Below are 8,620 nucleotides of genomic sequence, written 5' to 3' on the forward strand. Positions count from 1 at the left end.
CCGCTGCCCGTGCGGGGATCTGCTTTCCGAGGCTGAGTGACCACCGTGACTCGGGATCGCCCTGTCCTTGCCAAGAGGAAAAGGTCACATCCTAGCTGCCGGCCTGGAGCCACGCGCGCCGCCCCGCCTAGTGGCGACTCGGGACAGGGCTGCACCAGCCAGGCGGGCGTGCCCAAGAGGTCGGGAATACCCTTCCTTGTCGGCAAGGCAGCCCGGAGTGGGCCGGAGGCACCGGCTGGGAAAGGCAGGTTCCCCTCTCCCCAGAGCGCAGGGAGGCACCTACCACGCCAGGGTGGAGCCGGGGGAAGTTGCAAGTGAGGTCAAAGGTAAAGGAGATGTGGCAGGCCCATTGCAAGGCCGGGGATGCAGCAAAGGGGCGAGCTCAATCTAATGCCTTTTGAAGCAGAGCCTTCCCCTGAGTTTTATGGGGAGCTCTGCCCCCCACTGGCTGGACCAAAGCAAACCCGAGAACCACACCGGGTTGGGAGGAGACACACGTGGAAAATGGCAAAGTGCTTTGAGATGAGATGAGGAAAAGCGCTACCTACCGGGGAGGGATTATCATTAGAATAAAATAATTCAGCCAACAGCTTTGGCTTCTTCTGTTCAGGAATCACAAACTCTGGAGCCCTCTGAACCTACCCGAGTATATCTCCATCTCTGTCTCCTTATGTATCCTAGTACCTGGGTACCTCATCAAGCTTACAAGGTTCTGCCTTTGTTATTGTATTACACTTGCCTCTAGCATTCGCAAGATCTGCAGTCTACCACCAGCACTGCCACTGCTTTTCCTGTGGGACCTTAGGCAAGTCACTTTACCATCCTGTGACTCAGTTTCCCCATTGTAAAAGATAAATAATGCTATTTACGGCCTTTGTAAAGTGCTTTGAGACCTATGGATTAAAAATGCCACAATGCAGCTATGTATTCTCGTTACTGTGCAAGGCACAGTACATGGATAAGGCAGGAAAGAGTCCCAAAGAGCTTACAGAGGCTAACCAGCAAAGACTACGTCTACACTGGCTGTTGAGGGACAAAACTTTTGTTGTTCAGAGGTGCTAAATACCTGCCCCCAAAGACAAAAGTTTTGCCCTGGGAAGTCTCAGGGTAAACAGCCCATTGTGGGCAGGACTGCTGCTTGTTGGGGGTGGAAGTATCTTGGTAGCGAAAGTGCTGACAATCAGGGGCTCCACTGCTTGGTTTTAGTTACATGGCTGTGTTGCTAAAACTCTGTAGTATAGACAAAATCAGTGGGTAGGCGAACAGAAGTGCTATTACCCTCATTTTGCAGAGAGGGAACTGAGGCACAGTGAGATTAAGTGACTTGCACAAGTCAGACAGAGAGCTTGTGGCAATGACAAGGATTGAGCACACATCACCTGAGTCCCAGTCCAGTGCCTTAACCATCTGATCATCCTTTCTTCGCACCATATTTCAGTGTGGTGTTACAGACTACGTATGCTCTCCCTCTGCATGTACTGTGCTAGCCAAAGACCTGAGAAAGTTATTTGAACTCAGAGAACAGCCAGCGATGATGACTGCTTAATGTGAATGATCATTCCAGTTAACGGGCAACTGGGATTTAAGATCTAATGTCAGATTACATGGTCTAATAGTGCCTTCTTAGTCTTAAAAGGACTATTAATTTAGTATATATTGGGGCTTAGGCCATCTGTTAGTCTCAGTTTCATGCTGCCTCTTTTTATTTGCTCTTTTGGTAGGAGATTTCAGTCCCTTGATAGGTGGGAGGTGTGCGAAAATGGATGGATTCTTTTAATATAACCTGATCCCAGCTGTCATTTTGCTGCTTCCCAGCCAACCACTCATACAGGGCTACCACAGCAGGTGTCTTGCAGCTGTGCTTATTGGGGCCCTGGGCAGGCAGCAAGCTTAGTTCCCATTCTACTGCACAGAATACTTTCAAACTCCACAGCCTTTCCTGGAACTGTTTGGCTGTGCAGCATTTCAGACAGCAGCACTACAGTGACAATACTAAAGTCCCACATCTGTGCTTCAGACCACTGCATCTCAAAGGGCTCTGCAGAGGTGCGTGAGCTCTGCTGTCCCGATTACACCAGACAGGGTCACCGAAGCTCAGGGTACATCTACACTTAGGGGAAGATCGACGTGCCGGCAGTCGATCATATGGGATTTGGTTTAGCTCACCTAGCGAGGATGTGTTAAATCCAACTGTCATGACGCTGCCGTTGACCCCACTACTGGCAGTTGCGAGGAGTAAGGGAAGTCAATGGGCGAGTTTCTCCCATCAACCTCCCACTCTGTGGAGGGCAGCAAAAATCGATTTTAGATAAGTCAACTTCAGCTCCCTAATTCTCATGGCTGGATTTGCATGTCAAAAATCAATTTCACCTCCTAGTGCAGACCTGGCCTCAGAGAAATGATGTGTCTCCTCTAAGCTTTTGCAATACATCAGTGCTTGAATTAGGACAGTGGTTCCCAACCTTTTCACTAGGGTGGACCCCCAATTACCCTGTCAAACTGTTCATGGGCCCTCTTCAAAACCAATTCTAGCCACTATGTACGCTTCATTAAATGAAAAAGGAAATCACAACATAGATTTTCAGATGGCCATTAACAACATTATTGGAAGATATTTAATTTAAAAATAATAATTGACTGTAACTTGGCAATTTATTTAACATTTATTTTCTATGATCATTTTTATTTACCTTTTATTTTTTCACAGACCCCCTGCAATACCCCGGCAGACCCCTAGGGGTCTGCAGACCCCCTGGTTGGGAACCACTGAATAAGGAATAGACCTCAGGTCTTCTGACTACGCACACATGGTCACAGCTGCCTGTCTTACAGAAATCATGTCTCCTGTTAGCTAAGAATTCCTCTCAGCAAGAACAAAAGGTCATCCTGGTATGTGGAGGAGTTTATTAAGCATGTAAATAGCAGAAGCACTACCTTTTAGTTTGGAAGCACTGCCATATGCGGCAGTCAGCGGCTGGTGCCCATTGTAAGTGTTTGGTTCAGGGGTGGGGGAGGGGCAGAGGCATAACTTGGTCAGATTTTCCTACTGAAAAACCAGGACACAGGTGGGGTGTTGAGGGAGGATTGTGGTGGAGGATGATAAACTGAGACACTTCACAATAAAGGCCATGGTGAAAGCAAACTGGGTTCCCCTTTGTAGTTCTTTCAGTGCCTTCTTGTCTCAGTCGCTCCACTCTTTCCTGCTCGTTATCTTCATCCACAGCCCTTCACCCATACTCATCATCAATGCTCCCCGTTTTCCATCCATGCGCAGAATGAATATTATGTGCACCGAGGCATGTGGGGATGTGCACCACCAGTAAAAACACAGGCTGCTGGCTGTGGCTACTGATAATTAGCTGGGTGGAACCTGAGTCACTCCTAGGTGGCCACCACAGGGCTCATCTTAGAGGGGAAAACTGTCACCACCCCCCATTTACCTCCTCACACCACCTTCCCCATGTTCTTCCTTCCCACCTGAGCCTCCTCTTGTTCAGAAAGTCCCTAGTCCAAACTCAAACCCTGGCACCCATGCGATACCACCTGATCCCATCAGGCTCAGCCGCTGCTCTCGTGGGGAGGTAAAACCCCCAACTCCTCAGGCCAGGACACGCTCTTTCCCCAACACTGAGAAATTCCCCACTGCCCAGAATCCCAAGCTCTGAACCTGACTTCCTCTTATAATCCTCTGAATGCTCCAGGTACCAGCTCACCCAGGGAATTCAGGCAGGGAATTCAGTTCCAAGTTTCTCCCTCTTCACATAAGCAGAGCCTGCAGGATACCATAACGGTATCCTGTGGTCCCCAGGTTTGCTGTTGAGGGATCCCCTGCAGAAAAGTCGGGTGAAATTCTGTCCCCTTTGAAGCCAGTGGGAGTTTTGCTTTTGATTTCAGTGGGCTCAGAATTAAATGCCTGGATTTTAACAACATTGTAACCATTGTGAGGAAGACCTGATTGTTTATTCATGGACAAGGTGACATTTTTGAAGAGCAAGCAGGGTGATTTTGTGCCTTAGAGTCGTCACTTCTTGTCTCTGCTGTAAGAGTTAACACGGTGTTGTTTTCCATGTTGTAACCACAGTGGTCTCAGGATCTTCGAGGGAGAAGGAAGGGTAAAGTAATATCTTTTACTGGTCCAAGTTCTGTTGATAAGTGAGGCAAGCTTTTAGACTGAGCGACACAGAAGAAATAGCTTATAGCTTGTCTTGCTCTGCAACATAAATTGATCCAATTAAATGTACTACCTCACCCTCCTTCTTTTTCAAATGATATGCTTTACCTCCTGTCTCTGCCAGCAGATGGCATTTAGTTTTGCATTCCGAGTGAGCTGAGGTTAAGGTTAGCAGTGGTGGCTAAACACATTCTAATAAAGTAGTGTCTACTCTGCTAATTCACTTAAAGGAAAACCCCATGCTTTCACTTTCCAGTGAAGGCTCTTCTATATTTTGCAGGCTAGAGATATATAGCAGCTGCAGATCTTGACTTTTATATGTTAAACATGCAGTAAAGGGGAAGAGTGTGATTTGCAGCGTCAGTCTCCTAATTAAAAAGTAGGACTGGGGAAGATACTGTGATTTTGGCAAGAGAAGAAAACTGAAAGCTTCTGTGGGAATTTGCTGAAATTTCTCCTAGCAGCTAGGGACTTGGAAAACATTACTTCTTGCATGAAAGGGGGATATTAACAATGATGAACAATCAGCACAGTCCCCTGGCATTATACATTGGTTAACAACAAAATAAAGCAAAGGCAGGAGACTGGGGGTAAGATGGGTCAACCAAGGAGACACTCTTTGAGGGTTTTCTCTGTTCTTTTTCATGCTAGCTTCTGGTTTACCAAACACAAATAAACAGTGTTGACCCAGACTTGGCCTCTAGATTACTCAAAGAATTTCACAAGCTGTCCACTTGCACGCTGTGACCCCCTCAGGATGATAAACAGAGCCCAGTTTACAGGTGCAATTGCTGGTAATCTGATTTATTTGGGCTCCAAAGAGACTATTTTTTCAGGATTATACAAAGCTGCCCTCCCTACCCCTCTAGGGTGACTACCCTTCAAAATGCAAAATCAGGATATGAGGCACTGAAAGCAATAGGGAGCATTATTGACTTATACACATTTTATCTAATTCTGGTGAATACAATCTGTGGGAGTTGCAAACGCCTGATAATCTGACTGGTGAAGAAATTGTTCTGGTAAGGAAAGATCAGCATCTGCTATTACTCAGGGAGGTCCTGGAGAGAAAGAACATGAGCTCATGGGAATAAGGGGACTTCGAAGTAGGCGGGGTCCTTTCGAAAAGGAGCCCCGTCTGGATGCGACGCGTGGCGGCAAGGAGCGTCAATTTCGAAGCGCCGCTGCCGCCCACATGCTAATGAAGCGCTGAATATGCATTTCAGCGCTTCATTAGTAAACTTCGAAATGGCCATTTGCGTGGCCATTTCGAAGTTTGGGGCACGTGTAGACGTAGCCATTGTGGGGATGTGTAAGCCACCTGTGGGCTGTACCATGTGTCACTCATTGTGGGGTTGTGTAAGCCACCAGTGTGTGGGCTGTATCATGCGTGTCACTCATTGGGGGGCTGTGGAAGCCACCCTTGGGCTGCACCATGTGTGCAACTCATTCTGGGGCTGTGTAAGCCACCCCTAGGCTGTGCCATGTGTCACTGGTTCTGGGACTGTGTAGGGCACGTGAGTGATGGGGTAGTAGCAGGGCTTTGCACTGCGGTGTAGTTGATATGGTTTGACCATTACTAAGTGGTAAATTTGACCTCTGTCAAGGGTGGTCCAGGACAGACACTCTCCTGCAGTCACTCAGCTGAGCACCAGGACTTGAAACTGACATTTCAGCACTGCCACGCCCAGTTAGGGATGGGTGGTGTCACCCCGGTCTCTCCATACCATGCACTCACATGGTGTTCCAGACAACTGCCTCATTCTTTGTTTAGGACAACTGCTGCACAAAGGCCTGCTCCGAAGCTTGTTGCTGGCCATGGAAAGGCTCTGGAATGGCACTGGACTTTGGATCAGGCCCTAAATGTCCCTTTTTAGGCTGCAGCAACAGGCAGCAGAGGCCAGGGCGTGGCTGTGAATTTAGAAGTATGTGCTGTCTGGGAACACTTTTAGAAGACATGCTTCCCAAGCAGAGCTCACTAGAGCAGAATAGATGATGCGCCAGAGATACCCTGATTCCTCCACCTGTGAGTCTCCTGTGGGAGTCAGGAGACTACAGGGTCTCACATGCCAGGGCACTGACTATTCAGAAAAAAAGATAAAAAAGAAAGAAATGTGGAGAAGTGACATAAAAAGTATACTGTAGTGATCCCAGTGTAAAAATCAGATGTGTCATGATGGGGATCACTGCTGAGCCATCTGAGAACCTCAGAAAGTTAGCTCCTCCTCCAGGATCAAAATTTCCAAGTCCTGAATACAAAAATGTACTCCATTAAATAGATCAATACCCTCATCTGCAGCTCTGAGTATCTGAACCAGAATTTGGCTCTTGTCTTTTAGCATAGCAGATTTATATTTGTTTTCTGCCCTGTCACCATTTCCCCTCTTAATTCTTCCTAATTCTTAAACACCTCACAAACCAAAAATAAAACCTCTAATCCATATAATCATTTTGACCAACCCCCAACACTTTAGATCATGCTTTCAGTGATGGTTTTATTGCATTTGCTTTATAGTGGAATTTGATTTCCTAGGGAAAGTATTACCTCTTCACAACATTTTTTGGATTGTTTGATGATTTGTGTGTGTGTGTGGGTGGGTTCACCTGTACTGCTGAAGTGCAGCCAGGACAGAAGGAAAATTTTAAACATTCAAACATCTAAATCTCAGTCATTCTGAGCAGTATATTTGATCTTTTACTTTAATTTAGAAAGCAGTGTGTACCACAAAATGGAATCACGGTAGTTAGCTTCTGGAATTCCCTTCAGGGAAACAAATCAATATCACTCTTTGCTCAGTTCATTCCAATGCTGTTATTCTTGTTAAATCACGCAGTAGGTCTGGTCCCTTTCCAGACCCATCCAAGTCACACAAACTACAGAAGGCGTTGGATATTGGCTCCTGCTGTGCAAAAAGGAAAAGGGGGACAATAATAATCAACTCTTCAAATTCTGCCTTCTGGTGAGTTGCAGAGTTGGCCAGGTTGAAGCAGAGGGGAAAGATCACACAAACGACTTCCTTGCATTTTCTGCTCCCTCAGTCTTTATGTTTGCCCACTTTGCCCCACACTTACTGGTTCCCCTGTAGGTGTTCAGAAGAGTTCCTCTAGGCTGGGAGTGCCGTGGAATATTTGATCCCCAGAGCAGAGAAGCACTGGTTTCCTGTTGGCTTATGGGCTGCTCAGACAAGTTATCTAAAGCCTGGTCTACACTAGGGATCAAAGTCAATCCCAGATATGCAGTTCTAGCCACATCATTGGTGTAGCTAGAATTGACATATCAGGATCGACTTCGCTCCCTGATGTAGATCGGGGTCTTCGAGCTTGTGCCAACGTCCCTTGCTCAACGCATGGAGCATGGAGTACCAGGGTTGACGGCGAGCCCAGCGAGATGGATTTTGCCAGATCTTCAGATCTGCAGCAAAATTGATCCCCGGAAGATCGATCATGGCACATCAATCCCCTCCCTGTAAGTATAGACATACCCTCAGGCTTCGCTTACGGTTCCAAGTTTTAAGTGCTGCTGTGTCAGTCTTTTAACACAGCAGTATGATGCCGGCTCCAGCATGGGAGAGAGCTCTCCCAGTGTCCTTAGGAAACCACTTCCATCAGGGGAGTAATTTTTCAGCACTGTAACTTGCTGTGCCAGGAGGGGGGTAGGGTGTTTTTTCCCATCCCTGTGGAAAAAAGTTAGAGCGCAGTAACTTGCCAGTGTAGACAAGCCCAAGAAGTTACTATATTGACTTACCTCTGCTGGAATATTTGTAGTACTCCCTCTTCTTTTCCTTCCCCCAACTCAGTTGCCTTTTGGGGATAAGGAGTAATGGGACATGCCGAATCCACTGGCTGTATTCAGTGCCAATATCAGAAGACCCTGAGCCTTTTGTAAACAAGATTATTACAGTTACAAAGTTTTGGCTAATTTTTCACTAAACATGACAGTGACGAAAGAGCTGCCTTGTTTTCTTATTGTTATGTGTCTGAGGAGCGGTAGCAGAATTTTAGGGTCTTTCATAAGAAAGGCCATATTAACTTATCTTCTGTTCTGTTCTTTCTGGTTCCTAACATTGTTAGGTTTTCGATTGCTGCTGAACATTGAGTAGATGTTTGCAGAGAGCTATCCACTGTGACTCCAGGATTTTTCTTGAGTGGTAACAGCAATTTTAGATCCCATCATTTTGTGTGCATAGTTGGGATTATGTTTTCCAATGTACATTCCTTTGCATCTATTACATGGAACTTCATCTGCTATTGGGTTGCCCAACTACAAAGGACTCTCACTAAAGTGAGTAACTCTTCAGAGCCTGTTTGGACTTAACTATCCTGAGTAATTCTGTATCTTCTACCGATTTTGCCACCTTACTGTTTACCTTTTCCCAGTTCATTTAGAAATATGTTGAATGTAACTGTCCCAGTACAAATCCCCTGGGGACCTCTAAATTTACCGCTTTT

This window comes from Carettochelys insculpta, chromosome 3 (genome assembly GCF_033958435.1).
Source record: "Carettochelys insculpta isolate YL-2023 chromosome 3, ASM3395843v1, whole genome shotgun sequence".
Classification (NCBI taxonomy): Eukaryota; Metazoa; Chordata; order Testudines; family Carettochelyidae; genus Carettochelys; species Carettochelys insculpta.